This window comes from Apteryx mantelli, chromosome 8 (assembly GCF_036417845.1).
Source record: "Apteryx mantelli isolate bAptMan1 chromosome 8, bAptMan1.hap1, whole genome shotgun sequence".
Taxonomy (NCBI): domain Eukaryota; kingdom Metazoa; phylum Chordata; class Aves; order Apterygiformes; family Apterygidae; genus Apteryx; species Apteryx mantelli.
Genome location: NC_089985.1, coordinates 16,800,981 through 16,813,540, shown reverse-complemented (window position 1 = coordinate 16,813,540; position 12,560 = coordinate 16,800,981). Strand labels below are relative to the sequence as shown.

The window sequence follows — 12,560 nt, the reverse complement described above, 5'->3', positions numbered from 1 at the left end:
GACTATTCCAGTCTAATGTCACCTTATTCCATAGTCTCTACTTCCATATACTTTCTCATCTACATGCTTAGTTCCTGCAGTCTATTTTGGTCTTCATTATGTTGCCTCTGTTTTACTTTCAGCATTGCTCTTGTGGCTCCAAGCTTACCACTGCTCTTTGAGGAATGTGCTAGCTACTGCAGCTTCTTTTCATATTAGGTGCTGGATGTAATATTCCTGCATCGTATGTCTGGTTCTTGGCTCACTCTGCCTTTCTTGATGTTGTTTCCTGCAGAACTAGGATAACATTTGAGGCATATTGGTTCACTGTTACTGCTGCAGGTCTCTGAAGTGTCGCTGCCAATACTTTGTTTATATTTTTGTTAAATAAAATTAAAGTTATTTTACATATTACTTACATTAGGAAAGTGTCTGGGCTCAGATGCCATATTCCAGACACACTGAAATCAGTGAACCAGGGCACTCCGGTCCCAAAGAAAGAGGCTGATCAGTTTGAGATCAGGAACTGGAGAGGCTGAGGAGTTTGCCAGCAGCAGGGAGAACTAGGCAGGGTTGGTTTGTGGCTAGACCAGCAGGTGAAGGAGTCCAGAATACGTGGTTTGGGATCATGGACGAGGAATAAGCAAAGGAGAAGCAGATCGAGCCAGGTGATCAGGAATGGAAATATAATAATCCACCAGAATGTAATTATTTTTGGTACTCATTACTTCTGCATAAATTTTCGAAGCACTGTGAACAATTATACCTTGGATAGTAGATTCCCTTTATTTGCTTCTTCCCTAAGTGGAGGTGCTGAGTTTGTCTGCAATCAGTAATAAAACTAGGCATATTAACTGGTTGACATCTTGTCTCTGAAGTTACTATGTATACTTGGTCTCAGTTCTTGAATTTTGCACTAATCTAAAGTCAGAAAGAGGGAAGACCTCATTCAATTTGTAGAGAAATCGTGAGGGAGGAACAAGATTTTGTTAAATTTCAGTAAGTGTGGTGAATACTTGGGTTAGATTTGTGTCTTCCCTGGCCATGGGCAGATTCATTCTTCTGGATCTAAGCAAAGAGGCTGAAAATGTAGCTGACAGCATCTGACAAACCAACAGTTGCTTGTCCTTCCTTTCTTCCTGTTGGAAACTGCCTCCTTCTCTTCTTAGCAGTTGAAATTATATATTTAAGAGCTCCTTCCCTTCCTTAAGTGTAAAGTTAGCCAAGTTGACTTATTCTATGCTAGAGGTCTAAGCTGTGCTGAATGACTTTGTGCTGAAGTGGCTGACGAGTGCTCAGATGCAGAAACACCACCATGAAGTTGTAGAGTAGTAGTCTCAAAGATGCAGTAACAGGGAGCCACAAGGTCTGAACAGGTGCAGCCAGTTACAAAGTGAATGTATATTGCATATTTGTGAATGTATATTGCATGTTTCCTGGGGGGGAAAACATTTTGTTGTATGTCTGCTGTTTTTGTTTTTTTTGTGAAAGTCACCGACCTGCTTCTGTTACCACAAGGTTATATTATTATAGCTTTAAAATTATGTTTTTTTGTTTCTTTCATGTTCCTCTTTCGTGGTCTGGCTGTTTTATTTCTTTGCAGTTTTCAACACTATCAGTGAAACCTGAATTCTGTGCTGAAAAACATTGTTTCTTCTAAACTCCTTGGAGTGACATAGTGACCCTTGTTAAGCTGTGCTATAGTAGAACTTAATTTTGACCTGTGCTGCCTGTGAAATGAGAAATATGTTTCCTTTATAAAAAAAAACACAAACAAATAATTGTAATTCTGAAACTATATTCTTAGCAGGTTCTTTAGAAATGGCAATTTCTTCTCAGTTCCTTCTCTTTTGGCTAAAGATTCTTCTATGAAGAAATTCAGCAGTTTCACTACCCTTTATGGGTTCTCCTACTTCTGCATCACACTGATGCAACCATACAAGCCAGCAGGCTCCCAGATAGGATTATGAATTTAAGGGTGGGGGAGATCAGTCAAGTGTTTAGTTTTCGAACTGTCTGACCTTCTCTGTTTACATACACCACTCTACTACAAATATTTTCTCTTGGAGTAGTACCTGAGTTGTTCATTAATTTATGCAATAATTAATTACTTTTCAGTTGCCCCCCAAAATCAGGGTTTCATCATGGCATTCACTGTATAATCATTCTATGAAATAATTGATGGAGAGTTTATTTACAGGGACTGCTACTCATCTTCTCTCTACTTCAGAGCTCACCTTGTCTGTTTAGGTAACTAAGTCAGTACTTCCTATTTATACTTAGTATTTACTTCATAGAAAGGAACAGTTTCAAATGTCCATTCAGGATGCTATTCCAGATATGTCTGTTGTAGTCATAATGTTTATTTGCTTCTGAAATATTCCTGGGTGAAAATTTAATGGTTAGAAAACTAAGGGACTCTGAAAGCATAAAGATGATTTCAGACAAGTTGTTTTTGTTTTTTCACCTACCAGTCTGCAAGAAATGTTTTATGAGAAGAATCGAGACTTTTTACGGAGAATGCTAAGAGGAGACTTGAAAGAACTTAAGTTGTCAAAAATGTTTGTAGGTTGTACATCCAAAAGTCTGTCAACCACTAATCTTCATTGAAAAGGTAGCATGGTGCCATGTTCAGATAGAAACCACTGTCTACGTTATAAAGTAAATCCATTTAGCCAATTTCTCCCTTCTACTTCAGAAATCATTCTCATTTTCTTCCATCTGATTTTTGGGTCTGGTTTCCTAGTTGCTGAGTATTGTGGCTCTTCTGCCTTTTCTACCTTCCATCAGAATTACAGCTGTTTGTTGTTGTTTGTTTGTTTGTTTTACACCTAGTACTATACAGAGTTTTGAAATCTCCAGTGAAATGCAAGACTAGAATTTATACAGGAAAATTAAATATGTTTGGAATTAACATGAAACTGAAATGTATCACGTGCCAAAAGTGTAATGCTTGAAACTTTGGATTATGATTTTTTTTTAAAGTACATTTTATTATTTTTTAAGGAAATGCATTTTAGCTATTTATTATTTATAGGATATTTTTATAGTTTAGTTTTTTAAGTTTCTTGATCTTGCTGTTTCTTAAATTGCTTTCTTAATTGTTAAATCAAGGCTGCTGTTAACAGTCTTCAATGATACGTATTGTTAGGCAGTGCTGACTATGAATTTGTCAGATTTTTTTCTGGCCTGTTATTGATTGTTATTTAATGTATAATGTTCTTTTAATATGTATATTCTTTGTGGAACCAATATAGATATGAAAGAATGGTCTAGTATGGTTCATCATAGAATAAATTTTTTTCTCATTGCTAATATATATACTAAATTTCTGGTTCCTTGATGATTGAGAATGCACATATGAGCATTTTGACCTGCAAGTCGATTATACTCTCTTGGTGATATTCCTTCATACTATTTTGCTGCCATTTTTCAGGCTGTAAACTTTACTTCAAAGCAATATATTGAACAGGTAGAGCTGGATGTGTAGAGAATAGTTTCATTTCTATCCTGAGCTATCAGAGTATTCCAAGAAGGAATGAGAAAATAATAAGTATTAAAAAAAAAATAAATTGTACTATGTGCTTTATTATGTGATGGTTGTTTTTTCACCACTGAAGAAACAGCATCTAAACTGCGGAAATGTGCAGGAAGTTCTCAGTGTTGCTGACAAAGATGCATCTTAACTGGAGTTGTAAGCAGCGGCAAATTGCAAGAAATTTTGCATGGAATATTATATTGCTGTACTTTCTGCATTGCAAAATGACAGAATGATTGTAACCTCATCTTCAAAGACTTACATTGTACCTTATATTTGAATTTTGAAAGTGATGGCTACCTTAACCCTCGTTTACAACAGTTTCTCCAGTGAGTTTGCAAATAATGTTACAGATGCTGTTATTGAAATTGTATGCTAATAAACAGTCTTTTTTTTTTTTTTCTTGTCTTACTAGTAGATGATATAAAATTTGGGCATACTTGGTTGTATTTTTTGTACATAATATGATGAATTGTCTTTAAGATAATAAATAATTTTATATCTTAAAAGCTAATTATTGCCCACATAATAATCACAAGAGTGGAGTTGGAAGAGTGTATTTGTTATTTTTCTCAGCTCCCTGGTATTGCCTAGGGAACAGTAGTCTCCCTGCCATGATTCAGGGAAGTATAAACTGGTTATTGATGCATGGCCTACAAATGTTGTATGCTTGCTAGACTTTTATGGGGAAGTACTATTTTTCTTGGTTTTATTCTGAGTTTCGGGAAAGTTGGGGTGTTTTTTTTAGTGGAGAAACTAGCCTGTGCTGAACTTCATGTTCTCTTAACTAGTCCATAATTTTTAACTGAACTTGTTATTTTAAAGTGAGCTTTGGGTATCTTGGAGACAGGCTACACTTGGAGACAGGTGTGGCTGAAACGTTTATTTTTAACTGGTTACATGAGAATCCTGAAGTCTAATTTGAAAATGAAAATGAAGTCTGTAGCCCAGTGATTAAAAAGAAAAAGGTCTGAAAATTTGATCAGGGAGTCATGTAGAGATTCAGGAACATTTACATAATTCCAACTTTTTTTTTTTTATAACTTATAACATTTTTTAATTTTATAACTTAGTAAAAAAAAAATCTGAATTTTTAAACTTATTTTGTGGTTGTTTAGGAAGCCTTAGTTATTCTTCAGTGTTTTAGTATAGAAGGATTGACAGTGTCTTTTAAAGTACCCAGAATAAATTTATTTGTACTTTTCCTCCTTGATCTAATGTGCCATGGAAGGGTGCTCTAAAACCAGTGAAGTCTCATACACACTGCCTGGGACACCAGGCTTAGTCTGCCGTACAAGGCAAGAGTAGCATGCCTCCAGGCCAGGTGTCCTGCACCCTGGTCATGTTACAATTCCAGTCCTTAATTTTGTTTCACTTCATTTATTTTTGTCTTAATTTAATATGCTGTTAGTTCTAAGCGATGTTCCAGCCACCATCTGTAAGTTGAGTAGCAGATATAGCTGACCTTTAGGTCTTCAGTGCCACTTTTATGGTAGCTACTTCTATACCTGGTTTTGCTACTCTAAGTTACTGTCATCTTATTAGCTCATCATCTAGAGCATTTCTGTCCTGCTAGCTCATCTACCTGATGTAACTGTGCCCTTACTGCTCTGTAGAGCACAGAGAGGAGCCATGCTAAGCTACTAAAAGTCTTGAACTGTCTGTCTGACAGGAGCCAAGTGGGTGAACCAACTGTTTCTTTCTTCCTTCCTTCCCTGAGGCGTATCCTTGGGAGGTGGATGAGTGGAGAAAGAGATACAGAGTGGGAATGAGAAATTAACTCCAGGTGGAATTCTGAATGTAACTCCTTCATTTGCACGTATTCCAGCCCTCATTCATTTTAAGCAGGAAATATTCTCTGTATAAACATCAGAAAGATGAAAACATGATGCTTGAAAACATGAACTTACCTGTCTTGAGAGCAAGCCTCCTTCTTGAGGCTTAGAGTTGGCCTTATGAGTGACCTGATTCTTCTGAATATTGTAGATAAGATACAGAGCCTTTGTAGTTCATCTGTGTGCCAGCTAAATGGGGATCAAACTTGTGCTCAGCAGTAGAATTTATATTCTTTGGGTCAAAATAATCTATAATTTTAGGAATGTATACGTATCTTACGTTAATGAAGACTTAATCTTTCTTGAATCCTTTAGTGAAAGTTTCTGCTATTTGGTCCAAAGTCACCTTCCCCTTCAGTTATTTGCAAGGCATGTGTGTGCTCTTAAGCACCCAGTGTATCAGGACAGAATTAGGTGTCAGAAAATGCAGCACTATCCACAATTTAGTCCAAAAATTATGAGATGAAAAGAGCAGGTCTATTTTGAGGGAGTTGAGATTGTGCAAATAATTCTTTATCTTCTGGGAACAGAAGTATCACAGCAGGTACAGCTTAGCAGGCACATCCATGTCTTTGTGTCTTACCATCCAGATAGCACCGAAACTTTTGTTTTATGCTGGTGTTTTACCCTACCACTTTAAATCAGGATTGCATTCAGCCTCTGATGTTACACTGCAAATGAAATGGCACAGTATGTACTTGACTTTCATGGGACTGCCCCTGTAATTATGACTAGCAAGTCAAATTTAAATAGATTTTAGGGAATAATTTCAAAAAATTGTTCATAATTTGCCTTTAGACTGAGAGGAAAAATTACAAAATTGATTAAATACATTAAAAACCAAAAGCCAAAACCTAGTGAAGTTAATAACTACCTGCAGTGCAGGTAGTGAACAAAGTGGGACTCGTTGCTAAGTCTGGAGAACCTTTTTGTTTCAGTTAGTTCAAAAAAGTTGGAAGAGGGTATTGCCTATGTTGCAGAGAGCTTTCCAGTCTCTTCTCTACAGGTATCTTTGAACTGAAAATTCTAAATTATATTTATACTTTATTTAACAATATAAGGAAATGAGAGTCAAAATATTTAAGGCTCAGTGTTTCACAGTGCTATGGTTTCAAAAAAACCAAGCCGTATAATTTAATGGTTTATTCTTTCAACAGTACTGTAACCTTAAAGTACATTTTCTCATTTATGTCTCAGAAGAGCTGTGCAGCTCCACCCTAACACATTTGCATTTAATAAGCTAAATTTTTTATATTATTCTTTGCCTTATGTGAATAAGAAGAGTGTTTAGAAAGCAGCTGATATATTTCTTACTCTACAGAATTACTGCATAATCATAGAATGATGCACATTTGAGAGAAGCATGTAGAAGTTAAAATTAGTTGTGGAAGCCTGATAATGACTTCCATACTTCTGACCTTTGGATTTCCATGAATGTAATCTTAGATTAGAATTTCCTACCATTCAAACTGTCTGGGCTTTTTATATATGTGTGTGTGTGTGTGTGTGTGTGTGTATGTATATATATGTGTGTATATATATGTAGCTACAATTTTCTGATGAGATTTTTAGCTGAGGTAACAACTAAGTCTTTGAAATATAATTACTGCTGCTAGCTTCACATGGGTCCCTGCTGTGGGTATGTGCAGCTTCTGAGAAAGTAAAAAGAAAAGTCATTGGAGAGCACAGAGCAGCTTGCCTTTTTGTTGACTGCTTTATGTCACAGCATTAGAATTTTACCCTGGTAGAGTCTTTATGATGAAGGGCTCAGTGCCACAAGATGCTAAGCAGTCTAGCTTTGATTCAAGAATGAGCTTAAATGTGTGCTTATTTTTAAATATTTAAATATTCTCACTGAAGTCACTGGTTGCGGTCAGAAATGCGCATCATGACAAAGTCAAAAATATCAAGTAGATCTCGTTTGTATGATTGGACCAACAAAATTTGAGTAATAACTATGAAAAGGAATACTGAAAAAGAGTTCCCTTAGAGGAAAGATTAGAGAACAAGTTGGGTTAAGAGTTGGAAATAGGAGCTTGAGATGGAGAATTGAGTAAGGAAAACTGCTAAGAAGAACCAAAAGAGAGACCTGCAGTAAGATGTTTCAAGAAAAGACTTTTAAAGAGAGGTAAGTAGGGAGAGAACATTCTAGGAGGAAGAAAATAAGAGTTGAAGGACAGCTAGATGAAACACTAAAATAGAATAGCAAGAAGCATTTGTCAACAACAGAAAATACAAGGAGGCAATGTTGAATGGAGTAGATACAAAAGAGAGAAAAGACTGAGAAAAGAGAATTTTTTTTCAGTGAAAAGAGACCTTACAAAAATAAGGTAGAGAAATAAGAAAAAGACAAAACCTAGTAATATTGATGAGAAAGAAAACAGCTGAAGACATAAGGATAATGGGGAAAAAAGTACAAAAACATTTTGTAACAAAGTTAATGACTATTTGTTTTCCTATAATTGATATTTCATTGGTAGATTTCTGTCTTGACACAAAATAAAGAGATAAGGATAGATAGATAGTTATTTTGAGCACTAGTTTATGTGAATACTTTTGACAACCTGGTCTGGATTCTGAAGTTAACAAATTGGAATTATCTTGGTTGCCACCTATTTTCTTCCCCAGGCCATTCCGACATGTCTTGGAAAGGCCATTGTGTGACTGTGTCTTGGTGCAAGACTGTTCCCTTTTTCCCCAAGAGATGCTGTTTCTTTTCACTTTATCTGTGTGCAAGTAGGATGGACCTGGTTGAGAGTCTGCCTGCTTTCTTGAGGCCCAGTTTTCTGCTGCAGATCAAACACACAAATAGTTGGGAGGTGGCAAGACTCTTTCTAAAAACCCTTGCCAAAACTGCTACTTGTGAAGTAGTTCAGCTTTCTGGATATTTTAAAGTATTTCTTTCACAGGGATATGCTTGCAAAAAACCCAGGTTCCCTTTCTGCCCCATTTAAATGCAGACTTGGAGAATATGTTGTAATAAGAAAAAAAGCAGTAGAGCTGAATAGTTCCCACATCTCTCTAACCTTAGAAATAACTCGGGTTAAGCTTCACTACTTTCAGTAGCATAATATTAAGTGATCAACTTTAATTTCTGTTGATTCATCTACATAAAGAGTAGTAACCAGTTGAAATGCCTAAGTTAAAGTGAAAAAGCCCACTCATACCTGTACAGAGATATATCAATATGCTAATTCTGTAATTTATCATAAATCTGGTGCAATTTTCCTGTAGAGACAGCTCCTACACCTTCTTTCAGCTGTAGTGAGATCCCATGTTGTTTGTTGAAGTGGAAAAAGAAATTAGTACCCTCCCAAGTCCCTGTGCTCTGCAATGTATACAACTTTATGTTTACTGATGTGTGTACTTCAGATATCTGTGTTTTAATTTCAGATTACCAAATTAACAGTCAGAACATCATATATGCCTGCTTTCCTAAGCTGACACAATTTGCATGTCTTTATAGAATATCATTACTCTGCCTTGTTGAATAAAAATATAAAAAATGAAATACAGTGAAAATCTGTCTTCATTAAGTCAAGAAAGTCCTGTCAGTTATCTTAGTAGGGTCAGGATAACTTCTGGTATACCCGTTTCTGGCCCTCTTTGAGGGTGCAAAGTGATACTGTACTAAGTTTTAGTGCTTTGAAATTCTGATCATAGGAAAATAGATCATTCTTGGCTGATAACTGCAGACTGCAAATAGAACAGTTTGCAATACTGATTATTGACCTAGGTACAGTCATGAAGGTTTCCTATGCTTACACCAACTGACTGTGTTAGTGTTAAAAAACAAAACAAAACAAAACCCCCATCTTGTCTTCTCTAGTTAGTAAGGAGTGTAGTATATACTCTATCTTGAATCTAACAAACGTGGCTGACCAGGAATTTCACTTAAGGGTAAGACTGTGAGTTGTCAGGAGCTTTTATACAGAAAATTGTCATTTTGTGTGAGTTGAGAAGTATCCTCAACTGCCTTTTACAATACAAGGAGAATGATAATGTGCAGAATTAGCTGTATAGGTATAAAAATAAGCAAGGAACACTAAATAATTATGACACTTTAGGCTTCTGTAATGTTATCCCTGTGCGGAAACCTGGTTACCAGCAAGTGTGACCAGGCCAGAGAGGAGGTGTGCAGTTCAGTTGGTAAAAGTGAACTCATAAAACTACTGGACCATAAACCCAAAAGAAGGCAAGTTTATGCTGCTGTGCTATAAGTATAAATGAAAATTATTCTTAGATACCATTTCTATTGTGTTCAAGTTTTACGTGAAGGAAACAGCATGTTGTAGTTCAGGTGGTGTTAATTTTATGGATTTATTATTCTTTCTATGGGAGCTTGTCTAAGGAATGAAGTAGATATCCTTTGCTGTAGCAATTAAGCTCAATTGTGTATGCAACTCCTTAAGTTTATTCAGTTGTTTAAAACAAATACATAATCTTTTATTTATTTTAACACAGCAACATTATCTTTTTTCACCTATTTACAATTCCTTGTAAAATAAGTGTATTTCCATTCTAAAACAGTAACCGTTTTCTGAAAGGACTAAGTCTGTGAGATCCAAAGGTGGAAATAATCACTGGACATGTGAATCAAGGATGTTTTGCCTTCTGAAGACTTGTGCAGCCTTTTATCTTCAGGAATAAACACGTACTTTTCTTAAGCTTATAAAATGAAAGACAATAAATATCTTGTTATTTTTCTGAGGATGTGTATTTTGACTTGGGAGGGCATGCTGGCTGAGTTGTAGGTCCTTGAAAATGATGACCCATTAGGAAACTGAGTTCAAATTTTATTCAAGAGTATGAAAAGTATCAGCTGTAATTGTACACTAATACTTAGTGTGTATGTAAATGGGTATATAACGTAGTCATTTGCATCTTAAATATGTCTAGAAGCATCTTGGGGGCATCTTGTTTTCTTCCATTTTAAAAAGCTGAATAGCACCTGTAATTAAGAGAGAAAACTGAGCCCTGGAAGCTAGGTAGGACTTCCATCTATTGATCTGTGTAAACCCGGCTTATGCTGTCAGGGGAAAAGCAGTCAACTGCTGAGCTGCTTTGTCACTGACATAAGCTGAGAGAGGATTTTTTTTTTGTCTATACTGTTTATACACCAGTCTATAGACCTGCTGGCTGGTTGAATTTTAAAGAGTGTGGAGGTTTAAAGACTTGTCCCCTGAGGGATGCTCCTGCCAGTTGGGAAGCGAGCTGAGGCTGGTGTGCAGAAGTTGTGTGCACGTGTGCTTGCTGGGGGGAGGGCCAGGAGGCAGAGCTACGAGGAAAACACTGTATTGCATTCGAGTTTGGAAAATGCTGCAAAACATAGATAACTTTCAAGTTGTTCAGTCAAAATATTGAGTTAATATCTTTGTTTTGTTTTTTCTTTATTTGTGTGATAAATGACTGTAAGAGAATGCAATGGGAAACTTGAATACATTTCCATATCGAATTTTAAATCAGTCCTAAGCTCACCAGGCAACAATTAAAATCCTTAATGTTAAAGATAAAATGACTTCCTATAATGTAAGAATGGGTGAAGATTTGGAAAGAGAATTTAAATAGAATGTAAAAAATATTTCTTTGGAACAGGAAATTCAAGGTTTATGAGCCTGAAATAAGAGACTATTTGGAAATACTTAAGAAATTTTTAACTGGCCTGTTCTGCTTGCTTTCTTTTATTACAGTTTATTATTATTACCACCACCACCATTTATGCTTGTTTCCTACTTACATGAATTCAAATATTTATATGCTGTCTTTGTATTTTGCTCCTCTCACTTCCACAGAGGCCATTCACAAGCAGTCACACTGATGCTTGAGCAGTAGTTTCTTTTGGAGAATATTACATGTACTGCTACTTAAAGAGGAATTTTCATAATTAAGTTAATAAGCTCTCCCAAAACACAACATGTTGCTTTCATACCCCTCTTCATCTGTGCCATCTGAGAAAGTAAAAGTTCAAAAAATGTCTTGATCTTTCTTCTGTAACTTAGAAATTTTAGAAAAATCATCTTTTTCATTTTGTACCATATGATGATTTATTAAGGCAAATCATAAGCCTTTAAAATGTTGTAACCAGCACATGCATGTTGTATTTGGAGGCTTTTTTCAACTATTCATCCTTTGCTGATTAACTGACATGGATTTTTCATGTTTTACACTGTCAACTGAGCCTTGCAAATGTTTGAAGTAAATGGTCATCGTGGTGTATAGGAATTTAAATACATAATTTTCCCTAATGGGAGTTGACTGTTCAACTTACAGTAAACAGAGAATTCAGGTTGGAGAGTGCTATCATCTAAGATCAAATTCTCTAGAAATTTGCAATCAATATGCACTTTTCTGAAACACATATCTTGTAGGATAACTCTTTCAGTATAGTTATCTGTTTGCTGGCTTGGTAAAAAAGAAAATTCTTAGTTTTGCTGACTAACTTCGTTGTCATCCACTGACTATTCTTAGCTGAAATATTTCACAGAGGGTTTGTTTTCCCAGTTGGGAGCAAGGAAGTAATTGCTGTTTTCTGGGATCTTGTCAGGTTGCTGTTTAATATTAATTCATATTTGCTGATAACAGATCTGATAATTCACATTTTTTATAGAAAAATGTTGACTAGTTTGAGAGCATTTTTATATTTTAATTAACACATTTTATTTGCCACTAAACAGCTTCTTACATAAAATTCTGCAAGAAAGAGCAACAATATCCATTTATATTATGGTCCAAACATAGCTTCGGTGGATTGTCCCCACTTCCCCCTTTTTTAATAATGAGGCTTGCTTGTGAAAACCAAAGGGTTAGTCATATAAATTTTTACTTTGGACCAACAGAAGATTTCCATCATTTTCAGCATTTCAGCATTTGACTATGAAACATGTATAGAGTTGTTATACCTCTCTGTAATTCATTCTGCTGCCAACTTCATTCCCTTTTCTCTGCCTGCATTTTAATTGAAACAACATTTGTATTTTTGAGCCAGGATCTGTCAGAAGTCCCTGTGGCTAGTCTGTGGTACAAGTAGCAGCAGACGTGACTTACCCATATGGTGTGGTGCTTCTTGTAAAATCCATATGGCCTTGTTGAAGGGAATCCCAGCGGGGATGTGAAGGGTGTTAATACCCTTCAGGCCAGGCCTTTCCCTCCTGGGGCTTCTATGGCATTGTCTTTGCAATCTGCCAAAGCACAAACTTAATTCCTTTTTA

The 12,560-nt window shown here is 35.9% G+C and overlaps 1 protein-coding gene across 2 annotated transcripts in view; it reads left to right on the top strand.

Annotated features, from left to right (window-relative positions):
• Positions 1-12,560, top strand: part of DENND1B (DENN domain containing 1B) — a 179,664-nt gene that overhangs the window by 57,853 nt on the left and 109,251 nt on the right. The window lies entirely within an intron of this gene.